Here is a 13,836-nt window from a genome sequence, read left to right as displayed (position 1 = left end):
CAGTCTCGATAGGATATGATTTCTGCCACTGTGTCCAACTTCATTATAAATGTCTCTGAGCAGGATTTTGGAAACATGGTGATTTTTCGGGAGAATGGCTGGATGCTTTCTTTCTTCTTCCATAGCCATTGAAGATAAACTGCGCTAAAAATACCCCACCTAGTCAGAGGCTGGGGTTTCAGGGTAACTTCAACCTCAGGTTGTCCTTCTCCATGTCTATGATTTTTACCTCTTTCAGCTCTTTCAGTCTCCGGTATTGACATAAGCACAGCTCTGCTGTTACTTATCCACTTAGTCAATTGAAACCCTACTTGGGCACAAACATCTTACACAGTGACACAGGCTTCTTCCTCAGAAGACATGGATCTTAAACAGTTGTCAACATAAAAATTAGTTTTGACAGTATCGATTGCTTCAGCAGAATGATTATTTTTATTGTCCTCAGCAGCCTCGGTCAGAGCAGAACTTGCACAGCTAGATGACATGGCTCCAAACAAATGAACAGTCATCCTGTATTCAGTAATGGGTTTGCTAACATCTCCTCCTGGCCACCATAAGAATTACAAGAAGTCCTTGTGCAGGTGGAACCTTGACTTGGTGGAACATGCTTTCAATATCTGCCATGACTGCAACTGGTTCCTTCCAAAATGAAGCAAGACTCCTAACAAGGTGTTCATGAGATTAGGTCCTTGAATAAGTTTGCTGTTAAGGGAGACTCCTTGGAATGATGCCGAGCATTGGAATATGACTCTTAAGCTGTGTTTTCTTGGGTGATATACCCCGTGGTGTGGTAGGTACCATGCTTTTCCATTTTCTAAAAAGACAAATATATCTAATTGACAAGAGCAATGACACTGTTTACATGAAAGTTGGCGGTTCAATCTCGGCATAACCTTTTTCTATTACTCCCCCCAAGAATGACGTGTACTAATCAAGAAACTTTGGGTTCTTGTTTAATTTCTTAAACAGTGGCGTAAGTCGTTACTCTACTAATGGGTGATTTTTTTGGTATGATGACATTATCCTCCTTGAAAGGCAAGGCTAGTTGATAATACCTGTTCTGGAGCTCTGCAGTGTTGGTCATGATCTGTAAAAACCTTTTGTCCTCTATGAACATCTCAGCCTTTTCCTCCTCCTTCCGCCTGTTCTGCTCTGGGAAATGATGGTTGAACTGCTGGGTCAAAAGTTCATCAAGCTTGACAATGGAAATATGGTTGTCAGTCACACTTGAGTTACTTTCCATTGCGCAATTGTTCTCATTTATAACTCCATTGATAACCCATCCTAAGACAGGTTTGACTGCATAAAGGCCATCCTGGCTATTAATTGTCTTCCAAGGTTCCATCATTTTATACGCATTAGTTCCAATCAGCAATCCGATATCCGCGTTATTTTGAGGCAGTTTGACCTCATTCAGGTAACTCTACTTTTCAATTGCAGATTGTGTGCGTATGTGTTCCTTTGTGATGGAAATTTGGTTTTGAGGGTACATTTTCGGCAGTGCATAAAAGTCCTTCCATCAATGCTGTCGATTTCTATACCTGTCAGAATGGTAGTGTTGACTGTTTTACCTGGCTCATTGTTCTTGGTTGGATTCTTCTATTGCTCCCTTTAGTTCTTCCTTTTTTACCTTTTCATGATTCTGTATAGAAACATGCATTACTGCCTTGGTCGAGGAATGCATAGATTTGAATGACTTTATTGAAATTTGATAGCTTGACTTGAACTGGGATAATGGAGAGGGTTGTGCTTTCATTACTGGCCCCAGTAACACTGTTGGCTTCACGAGAAACCAAAGTACTGCTCACAGATATTTTTTGTGTATTTTCTATAGTGTCACTATTTTTTCTGTAAATATGCAAAATAGTTGAATGAGTTTTGGAGCAAACTTGACATGTTTGTCTCTTCTGACAGTCCTCACTCAGATGACCATTGGTCAGACAACTGAAACAAATGCCTTGTGACTTAAGACATTCAATTTTCTTTTTATGAAGCCTTTTGTTGTTTTGACAGGATTCTGTTTTACGGTCTTTTGTGCAGAATAGACTTATGTACAGTTGATGACTTTTGAGTTGTGATTGGAGCACTGGAAGTATCTTCTTCTTGACTCCAGGCTCTGCTACAGTGACAAAGCTGCTGCCTTTGTAGCCATGGCTGGTCTTGCTGGCAGTGAGCTTGTTTGTTTCAAAATCTTTCTTAGGTTCAGTCTCTTGAATATTTCCAAAGAGTGGGTCAAATGCGATTTTTGCATGTCTTTCAATGAATTTAAGAAGGTCAACAAATCTGTCTCTTGTTTTGTTCCTCTCATAATGATCATATGCAGCTATCCATCTTTTTTGAAGCTTAAAAGGAAGGTTTGACACCACTTTTTTCATATTTGAAGTATTATTTATCTCTTCTACAAATTCCACATCCTGCATGGTGTTACAACAACCCTTGAGAAATGGTGCATAGTCACTCAATCCTGTCCCGTCTTCCGTTTTAATAGCATTCCAGCTAAGAAACTTTTCTAAGCAGAGTTGCTATTAACAAGTCGTTTCCAAAGTTCTCTTGGAGCAGTATTTTTGCTTCTAGGTAGCCTCTTTTCATATACTGACAACTTCAAACTCCCTGGGACGTCCTTCAGTAAATTGCTCAAGAAAAAAACGAGCAGTCATGAAAATGATCAGTTTTGCTTCTGACAACATGTTCAAATGTACATATGAAAGAGAGGTACTGCAGTGGATCTCCTTTGAAACACTGGGATTTCTCTTTTCGGAACAGCTCACCCCTTTTCACATCATCATTTAGTGTTGTACTTGAGCGTCCATCATGTCTCAAGTTGTCTGTGGCTTGAAGGCCTCTAATGCTCAAGTTGTGAGCATTTTCTTTGCGTTTCCAGTTCATCATCACTAAAGACATCATGATCCAACTTCCTCAATGAATGTCGAGATTGGCAGGGTCCTTTTGAAGATGTTGCTCCATAATTAGTTTCCTCACCACCGCCATCATCATCAGCACCACCACCACCACCATCATCAGCACCACCATCATCATCATCATTGTCATCATCACCTGCGACTTCTTCCTTGGGGTTGGACCATACTTTGATTGCTTTTTGTTTTACAGCAAAGTCTCTTTCCTCCCATTTTTCTAATATCTGTATTTTTGCCGTAGTTGCAGCAATATCAGTTTCAAGAGCTAATTTTACTTTTTCAGCTTTGGCTTTGCCTCTTCTCTTTCCAAAGCGTGTTTTTTTGTCTAAAGCAGCGGCTCATGCAAGAAGTGCTTCCCTCTCAGTCTCAGCCTTTCTGCGGGCAGAGGAAGCTGTTGAGGACTTGCTGCTGGATGAGTATTTTTTAGATCTACTAATCATTCCAACAGAAACTGTAGAAATATCCTCATGTTGAGTTTCAGTGGCAGATTCAGACATATCTTTAATGCAAGCTGAAGCTTTAATTACCCATTTCTTTACTGCCACTTGGAAGTTCTTGAAATAATGTAACTTAGGGAAAATACTAGTCATTATGTTCACCCTGTTTTTCCTCCTCAGACATCATTTCTTGTGTTGAATAATGCAAGATTGTGAATTCACTTATAAGAACATCAAACACTGAAGTTGTTGCACTTCCTTGATGTTTATATAATCAATCAGGCGACATTCAATACAATTTCTTTTGCTTGTTAACTTTTCAAGCTTTGCTTTCCTTGCATTTAGCAATTTAGTAAATTGGGCCTCCATTGCCTCATTTGGGTGGTCCAGGGGTTTGAATGGGTACTGAGAGTTGTTGGGTTAGGCTATAAACTAAATGAAGACCCCAAACAAACATTCCCCAAAATAAATAGGCCTTTACAAATAAATCAAAACCAATGGAGGATAAACAAATTCACCAAACAAAACTAAGATTAAACTAAACAAAATAACCAAAAGATACTGTATCTCCATGGCGTCTTTCACAGTTCTCAGTTTCAGCACACCTGCCTTCATTAAGAGGTTCCTGAGATGTGAGGTCAGGTGATGCTGTGTGCTTGATTTAGTGTCTTTTGGTATTTTTTGAAGTGGATTCAAGCTTAGCTGCTTGGTTTTGTTGTACGATACATGAAAGAAGAGGTGGATGTCTGAGATGAAAACTACAAAAGTCTGAACACATAAAAAGAAAAAAGAAACATAATTAATACAGCCAGATCTCACACACACAGACAGGCAGGACATTCCTTCATTTGCTGGTCAGTTAACTGTACGGACACCCTCAAATGCTCTGTCTTTATTCGGTAGTCTCTTGCTCTCCATCTCCCTCAGACACACAAACACACTCACACACACACACATCTTTTTGCTCATGTCATAAGTGGGTGTGCAGAGTATCGCCTTGAGCTGCAGATGAACATGAAATAAACACAAACTAGGGTAGTGACAGTTTTAAATCGGCTTTAGATCACTATGAAAGGTAAAGGATTAGGATGCTTTTTCCAGTCCTGAGGAGATAGGACACAGTCTTGGAGGAGAGCCCACTCCTCTCAGCCCACTATGGGCCGGGTGTCTATCTTCTAATCTTCTAAAGCACTCTTACACCATTTGCATGTAGTATGGCCTACATAGTTAGCACATGCCTGTCTATAGGCTGTAAAAATGGATGTTGTACACAATAATGGAAGAATATTTTTTTCTTGTGTGATATAGTCATCAATTTCACCCAGTTTTTTTTTTGTTTGTTTTATTTATATTTCACCATCTACATTACAGACCGTCCTCTGGATGCAGTTCTTAAATTTTGTAATGTAACTTATGTTCTTCAACAATTAAGCTTTTTCATTTTAAGAAATTAAAATGTTATAATATATATAATTGTCTGTTGTGTGGCCTTGAAATTTGTATTTGTGTGTGTTTATTTCACAATAAAACCTCACTTCATTTCCATTTTTACTCTATTCTTTAATTCTAAATATTTTTATTCTCTGATCCATTAAACGCATTTATTGGGAGGCAAGATATTTTCTTAAATTGATAAAATATTTATGAACATGTTTGCATTTTTAACCAATTTTCTTATGAAATGAGAACAATAACTTTTAGTCAGAGCTGTCATCATAGGCCAGACTATTAATTTTAATCCATGTTTAGTCAATATGTTTTTCTATCTAATCGCCCTCTAATTGTGAATATATAAACTACCGTGTAGGCCGTACACTCGTCTTTTGATTACCGTTGGGTTTTGTCAGCTTTTTTCCTACCAAATCAGGCATGAAACCGTCCCGGGGAGACGTTTTTTTTTTTTTTTTTTTTTTTGGTTTTGTTTTGTCCTTATAATGCTTTCTCTCACTTTCCCTTTCGAGTGCACGAAGGGAACTCGCAACAAAATCAAATTAAATTTTCTATTGAGAATGTTGCTCTTCTTATTCAGATGCTGGTTTAGGGTCTTTTGTGTGAATCTAATTATTCTCCACTATCAGGACGGTCCACAGGGTAATTAGTCACTTCTCACCAAAGTCCTCCCTGCATCCTCAGATTCTTATCACCATAACTCTGACATTTTAAAAGAGACATTTTTGTCTCTTTTATGATAGCCTGGAGTTTTTTTTTTATATTCCTTCGCGCTTATTTTTCCTCTATTTTAAACCAATTTTTTGTTTTGCAGCATGCGCGTAAATAGCAACTGCTTTCCCGAAAAGTGCACCTGCCTTTCAATTGTAGCGTGTAGGGGAGAAATAACAAGCCGGCGACGTTATTCTGCGTGGGGATCCTGTTTTGCAGACGAGCAGAAATGTTGCGCCGTGCCAATCAGAGCAATAATGCCGTGCAGAGTTACAGGAGGCGAGGAACAAGCGAATAAGGAGGAACAGTAGCCTGAAATCAAAGGAAGCTGATACAAAGGTGCTTTAAGTTGCGACCGCGGCGAGATGTCCCGAGCATGCAGGAGGACTATTCAGGCTTACATGGCTCTCAATGGATTGCGAACACTTAAACTTGGGCTAAATTGGTAAATTCGAGTGCCTGTAATAGTCTCCACAGTCTCTTACTGAGAAAACGAACTAAATGAACGCAGATTTTTTTTTAAAGACTTTATAGAGAGAAACAATAGGCTGAACTATAAAATATCATTGAATATCATAAGAGAAAATCAATCAATAAAGCTCAAAATCACTGTAGGAGTGTTAAAGGTGTATTTGGTTTTCAGGATTAGGCATAATATAATATTCTCCATCACCTCATCATAGTTTCTCCACTTAAGAAAATAGCCAGTAGAATACATTTCACTCTCTTCAGCCCCAAGCTTGTGCCCCCAGTGTACTGATATTTAATTGCTGAAAATCGACTCTGACGCTGATTGTTGCACAGCATGACATTTGTTTTTTATTTGTCAGCAAGCATTTATTTTATTTTTGGTTCACGTGTTTTCCTCAAGAGCATTTTCATCTCAAATAGTGAAGGCTTTGGAGTGGGGACAAATAATGGCTCCGTGTAGTCCGTGATTGAGTCACCCCCTAGTTTTAATTAAAAAAACAACAACAAAAAAAAAACAACCCAAAAAACAAACAACTTTCTAAATCACAAAATCAGTTTTAATACTTAGAAATGCAGCAGTCCCTGCAGCAACGAGTGCTTGTTGTAGGCCTGCGTTTAATTTTCCAGGGTGAATGATAATTTCTATTTTCTACTTAAAAGTTTTTAAAGCAGGAGTTTACTGCTGCATGTATCCATAATGCTCATTCTTGCCACCTGTGACCTTTAGGCAACATGGGAGTGTACACTTTATACCTGAAATATTTGTGTGCATCAAATCTAATATCCTGAATAGTCGGAGCCCTCCAGCCTGTGGTGGCTTTGAGGAAGCAGCTAAAATATGACTCATGCCCATTAAATAATTAAACAAAATAACACATGCAGTGAAACAGGGAGAAAAGGACAGGCACACAGCAGCAGTCAGATCAACAGATCATGGCTCGGACTCAATCAGACTGATAGCTGGAGCAGTGATGACTTACCAGTAATTAAGATGGGATGATAACAATAGCAACATAAGTGTGTGTCTGTGATGCAACGAGTTTAGGGTGTCTAGTATGTGCGCCTGCAAATATCAATTTATTTGTGTTTCACACACTACCTGGCAAGTGTTGATAATATGTGATTTTGGTGGTTTTTAAAAAGAGAGAAAGAGCGCGTGGTGGTGGGGGAGAAGGAGGGTGTTTTCTAATCAGAGTCACTGTCGTTTTGTTGTCACCTGCTCCCAGACAGACAAAGTGGCATTTCCTGACTGTTCCCATCCCCGTCTGAGTTATCTGACACCCAAAAATACGGCTACGGGGAAGCAGGGAGACGAGGCACCACAGCCTTATCCCGGTAAGGAGATGGCTTCTTATCAGATCAGGCTAGGAAGTTTATTTTATGGAGTAAATCTGGATAGAGGGGATAAAGAAATGACACATCCCTTGCGGACACAAAGGGAGAAGGAGATTAGTCCTCCAGCAGCATATATGGCTTTAGTTCAACCTGACAGGCAGCGGATTGAAAGGTCATGAAATAATAATCCCCCTATTCTTCTGCTCTAATCCTACGAGGGTGTGTTTCACTATGGGAACGTATAGGCTGAGGCTATGTGCTGCAGGGTGGATGTTCATTTTGTGTTGTCACTGTATTTAGATAGGCATCCAACACTGATTTAAATTAATTAGACTAATTATGATTGAAGAGGGGTTTTTATGATGAATGCCAGTGCCAGTACGTCTGTCTCTGATGTTAGTTTTTTTTTTTTCTTGTTTTTTTCTTTTTTTTCTATTTTTGTAATTCTTGTTTGTATGTGTGCTGGAGGTTATTTTTTGTATACCTGGCTGTTTTTATCAGACAGGTTGGAGGTTAAAGGGACGTTACGAAAATCTCCCATCACCAGGAGCTTTTTTCCTCCATCAAGACAAGACACCTCACACACACACACACACACACACACATCAAGCATCAGGTGTGATGCAAACACACACTTCAGCACACTGTGTGTGTGTGTGTGTGAGAGAGAGAGAGATTGTAGGTGTGTGTCCATGCAAGCACACAAGAAAGAGGGAGAGATTATGCCATTTAGGGAAGTGTGATCTAGTCCGGTGTGTCTGTGTGTGTGCATGCATGTGTGTGTGTGCATGCTTGTGTGTGTGTGTGTGTGTGCGTGCGTGCGTGTGTGTGGGCATGTGTTATGTGTTTGGAGTGTGGAGGGTAGAGAGGTGAAGGGAGGGGGGGGGGGGGTAAGAGTCTGGCCAATAGCCTGATAATCAAGCATCGAAAATGAGAGGGAGAAATTCAATGCAAACTAATGTGTTCCACACAATTACTCGATTAATAATTCTTATTCCATTACAGTGCCATGGAGACTCAGAGAAAGAAAGAAAGAGACGGTGAGAGAGAGATTTTCAGAAACAGGGAAGGAGACGAGAGAGGGAGGCGGAGGGGGAAAGAGAGAGAGAGAGCGCATCAGGCTAAGAGATCTGCAGTGGCTGTATATTTCCCAATGCCTAGTTAAGGCTGCAAGGCAGGGGTCAGGAAACTTAATTATAGCGTAAGTGGATAGAAACTGCAGAATGATAAAGAGAAACATGCAGACAGATTGGAATGGCAAGGACAGGTTTAATACTATCTTCTCCTGTCTGCCTCCCTCCCACAATACAAGCCAGACCTGCAATCACACAAGGAAACAGCCCATATACCCTGCCTGACAATAACACTAATGCATATCAAAATTACATACTCCACAAATGCAAGACATTTTTGCATGGCAACTATTACTTTCCAATTTTGAGTGAGAGTGTGAATGTGAGTTCAAGAAAATACATATCCCATGTAATGGTGATATCAGAGGAACTTATTTCCATGCTGCGTGTGTCGGAGCTTCAGATAAGCATTCACCTGTGGTCAAATAGATCGGCCGCACAGAAACAAGAGTTATTAAACCATATCTACCCTGATGGACTGGCTGAATAAAAAATCTGTTTTTTTAATTTTTAGGTCTACCATTAATTTTTTTATCTTCTCTTTATTTATTTTCCGTAATATCTCAAAGTCTAGACTTTTGGGAAGCCACATGTGTGTCTTGTAATTCCTCATTTCTTGATTTGGGTTTCAAATCAGTGGGACTCAATGGGCGGCCCAATACACAACGTCCACTGTGGAGCTCTGCAATCTATTTGCACTGTATAAAATTTGCATATCTGCAGCTCATGAAGCAAGGCTTTAATTTCCTCCTGCTGGAGATAAACATCACCTTGTTGGAGCAGATGGGCGGAGGCAGGATGGGGGTCAATGAAGAAGAAACAGTACAATGGCATTGATTCTGGCACTGAATGGCCAGAAGTAATAAAATTGCACAATTTCCATATGGTGGCCAATTTTTTTTTTTTTTTTTTTTGATAAATTAGGATAAAATTTGATATAAGGAGATGCTGTGAAATTCTGTGTGTGGAAGAAAGGTTGGATGGTGAAGTGGATGCATATGGGTGGAAATTATATTTGTTACATTTCAAAAAGTACATATTTTTGGCAAATATGTGACTGACACTATATTCTTCATTTGGGAACTACTCTTAATCGTTGTGGTCTTGAAAAGGTGAAGAAGCACTCCTTTTGGTAGATTTGGCTCATACGCCAGCTATAGTCTTTGACATAAAGTGAATATATTTCAAGCTAGTTCCTTTTATACTATCATCTTCATATATATTGTCATGGTTAATGTCCATATTGAATATAAGTAATACTCTCCAAAGATCTAGATTCTTCTTCTTGCTACTGTTGGCATATTGTACTGATCATCATGTATGAATTAGAGTGTCAACTAAGCACCTTTCTTATGACAATATTAGACACAATGGAAATGATTAATTAGCTTCAGATAGATTGAATTTAATCAGTGTCTGAGCTGGAATTCAGTTCACATGGAGGAGGTAAATTGGATATAAGGTTAGACAAAGTGAACTTTTCTTAATTCTTTAACTTAAACGATGTGCATTGTGGGAGCCCACACATTGTTGTGCGCCATTTGTATTAGAGGGGGGAGACAGGGATAGCAAGAATAGTTTCTGAATAATGAGCAGCTCATGCGGGAGTTATGTAAACCTCTTGTTATTTGGATGTAGGAACCTTGTAATTAAAGTACTTCTACAGGGGATGGTTCCGCTTTCTGCCTCGAGGAGAGTGGGATGAGGCTCGAGGTTACGGAGGGTTAGAGGGTGTAGACGAGGTGGAGGGAAGAACACTCCAGTCTTTTATTACTAATTATATTTATTTATCAAAGACACCTATGCAAATCAGGATCCCAAGTCATGGATCCTGTTAATGACACAGACAAGAATAATTAATTAAAAGCAGATGCACATATACGCACAAGCGCACACATATACATGTGCAAACCCTTGTGTAACAAGTTCATCTAATTTTCAAAGATGCCACACAGTCGGATAAGGCGAGAAGAGAGAGGAAAAAGGCAAGAAATCTGTATCACAGTGTTAATTTAATCAGACTTCAGTAATACCTCTTCTTCTCCTCTCTCCCCAGGCAGCTTGCGGTTTCTCTGCTAGCTTGAGGAGAAGATGAAGGGAGCTTTCAGCCTCTTAGAAGATGAGGGTTAAAGAACGGAGAGATTAAGGAAGTGAGAGAGTGACTGAAAAGAGGGCTGGGGGATTATGTCATCTACAATTGATGTGCTCTCTTAATGTACCTTTAAACATGTGCCACTGGGGCCTGCTTTTATAATGTCTATTCATTCATGGGAGGGGGTTAAAGTATTAACCCAGAAATACTTTGCAACATACGTGGGGCTCATGTACTGAGAGTAGTTATCAGGGTTTATGTCACTTTGATATGTATACGGCATGTGGGGAGACCGTCTTTGTCAAAGGAAGTCCAATTCTGCTAGGCTTCCCATACACTGCCATGCATTGTACTGATCTCCATATCAAAAAAGAGATCCTTTATCGAATGATCATAGGGACAAAATGTGTCTTTATTCCGCGTCTTCAGCTCCAATGAAAATGTTCCCGCAATCTGGTCCAGCTTGGACTGTGAGCAAAGGATTTATTAAATTGACGGATTCTCCTCTAACCACTGAATCAATTGTCTCTCAAATTGCTGCTTGTCTCAACAAAATGACAGCAGAGAGAGTCTGTGGAAGATCTACAGATCTTATCCATAAGAATGTTATGGGGTTAAGTGTACTTGGAGGTGAATGTGCGTATGTGTGTCTACACATACACTTGTCTCTGTGTCTGTAGTGTGTGCAACCATTCGATTAAATCCACAGCTATCACTAACAGGATTAGCTGAGTGGACTGCAGAAGTCTATCATTGCTTATTGATTTCCTCTGATTCCCATCAGCCCATCAGGGCAGGACATTCTGTGAGTGGCCCCAGTGGGAATCACTGCTGTGAGCCCGGGCTAACGTATTGTGGCTGACGTATCTGAGAGGCTTCAAAGCAGGCACCCATCTTTCTGTGTCAGGAAAAGTCAAATAAGTCAAAGCTATCAGGGGCAACAGATGCTCCTGTCTCTCCTTCCTGTGTGAAAAATACAGTTTGACTCCATCTCGAGTGAAACGTTCCAGGATCAATCCAATCAATTAATCTTTAAGATGGTAGTGTTGAGCAGGAGCAAGTGAGACTCTACTGACACTGTGGAGGAAGGGGCATTCCCCTCTCCCCTACACTAATTTTTTTTGTCAAATTAAACAATTAAATCATTGGCATTTTGTCTTACCTTTTCCCAGAGTTTGTGTTTACAAGTGTTAAAGGGTATGTACACCCTCAATTTCTGCCTGAATCCTCCCTGTCAGAATAGGCAATGTGGGGTTAGGTGGGGCAAACGGTTGGGTGGATGTTTGACAACATAGTATATGACAATCAGCCACTTTTCGCAAGCATGGATAGCAGCGAAGGATAAATTGAGGTGGATGATCTATCTCCACTGGAGTCCCCACTCCTCCAATGGTAATGAGCCGGAAGATCATGGAGGTCCCGATCCCTATCAGTATGACACTCTTGTCAGGTCCACACCTCATGGTCTTGAGTCCATTGAAGTTTAACAAAGGACAGGAAAAGTTAATGTTAGCTATGGTTGGCTCTCCTTAGCTTTGGTGATGATAGAGTCATTAGTCACATAAGGCCATTTTCAATTCAACTCGCTTCCAAAAATATTTTTGTGTAAGCAACCCAAATTACTGTCACTGTATTTTCCATGAAAAAAAGCAGATCAGTAAATGTTCTTTTTATACGTGGTGCATCAACTGCTACCACAATTGGGGGGTTAACAACTGAAATATACCTCATCACCATTAAGGAGTGGCCACAGAATTTAGCTTAAATTACCTTCAACTCCAGAGAGCTATGTTTGAGCTTCATACACCTTTTCTTGCATAATATGTGTATTGTTGGAAAAATCACCTGTATTCACATAATACCAACAAGAATCTATATGATTATGTGGTGAAAAAAAGAAAGTTCCTCTTTAAATCAGCTACAACATACGAATGAATGACTCTTGATGATGATTATCAAATGGCACAGGTAGATTGAGTCAGATTTTAAAGGTCAAACATAAGTGGTGAAGAGGTTGCATTGATGCAGTTGTTTGTCCAAAAGATTTTGTACACAACATTAAAGCTCATTTGTTAATTGCAACCACTTTCCTCTGGCACAAACAACTGCACCATTGTTTCCTCCCTTCAAGAATAAGGAGTTAAAAAGTGATGGAGTACAGAGGGACAGAAGGCGTAGTCTATGTTAGAGAAAGATAGAGAGGTATGAATGGAAGATAATAATCTAGGGGAAGCTGACAGCAGTTCACCCTCGATGGCTCGGGTGTCAAAGGCTAAAAGAGGTCCATGGAAATTTGTGAAATTAATAATAGCGTTAGTGAAAGGGTGAAAAAGACATGTACGAGGAGGTTTAAAAGTGTACCTCTGGATGCAGCTGTGACAAGACCAGAAGAAGTAGTCCAATTAAAAGTGGTAATTGCTTTGCTAATTTCTCCTCTTAATTTCTCAGAGTGTGTGGAAGAGTGGGAGCATAATAGGTGAAATGTTTTAACCCTTCATTGCTTTGATTTCTTCTCTCACCTCCTCCTTACTGATGTCTGCATGCTGTGCTTATATTTTAATAGCTCATCTCAGCTCTCCACCCCTTTGCATTCACCTCTGTTTTCTCTTTAGCTTCAAAAATGTCTTTGTCTTTTGCTTGTCCCTCAAACCCGAGGGTTCCCAAATAATTTTTACAGACCAGCAGTTTGTTAGAAATAATTGCAAGATGGATAATAGTTTATTTAGATCATGGTTTAGTAGGTTTATTGTTCATGATCATGACAATTAATAGGACAAGGTATCTACAGTATCACCATGAATTTTTTAAAGTCCAAATTCTCCTCTCTTTTTGATGGTGAATTGAAATATAAACTATAATGATACTGTAGTTTTTGCCCATTAAAAAATAAAAACAAAAAAAAGAAACATGAAATCATTTTGGACATATTTATGGTATCAGCATGTTAGCTTCAGTCCACAGGGTATGTGGTACCTATGGCAGCGGCTGACTGACACCTGAGGGTTTGGTGTTACTAGAAGACACACTGTAAATCTTCGTGATGTACTACCTAGTAGAGCATGTTATACAGTCCCTAGAGGATTTTTACAGAGTTTTTTTGTGATTATTGCGGCCAAAAATGTTTGATTTTGCAGCGGCTTTTCTCTTTGTTTTATGTGGTCTTTTTGAGGTAAAATCGTGGGAATGTGGAAAAATTGCAAGCAAAGGAGAGTAATTTGATTTTACTACTACTAGTGAAGAGTCATATGTAATCACTTACTTTGATAAAAAGCATACTGCATATCACAGAAACA

The 13,836-nt window shown here is 39.5% G+C and overlaps 1 protein-coding gene across 15 annotated transcripts in view; it reads left to right on the top strand.

The window, feature by feature from the left end:
- The window catches only part of sox1a (SRY-box transcription factor 1a), an 88,178-nt gene that overhangs the window by 31,367 nt on the left and 42,975 nt on the right, over positions 1-13,836 (top strand). For 8 of the 15 annotated variants that reach the window (XR_006405972.1, XR_006405973.1, XR_006405975.1 and 5 more), the window contains exon 3: positions 7,210-7,318. The exons of 4 other annotated variants lie outside the window; for them this stretch is intronic. The gene's annotated coding sequence lies outside the window, so the exon portion shown is untranslated. Of the gene's footprint in view, positions 1-7,209; positions 7,319-8,323; positions 8,359-10,507; positions 11,359-13,836 lie in introns of those variants that run through there. 3 more of the 15 variants (XR_006405979.1, XR_006405978.1, XM_044365582.1) reach the window with 3 other exon arrangements.

The sequence above is a fragment of the Thunnus albacares genome, chromosome 11, assembly GCF_914725855.1.
Source record: "Thunnus albacares chromosome 11, fThuAlb1.1, whole genome shotgun sequence".
NCBI lineage: Eukaryota > Metazoa > Chordata > Actinopteri > Scombriformes > Scombridae > Thunnus > Thunnus albacares.
This window is presented reverse-complemented; position numbering and strand designations above follow the sequence as displayed.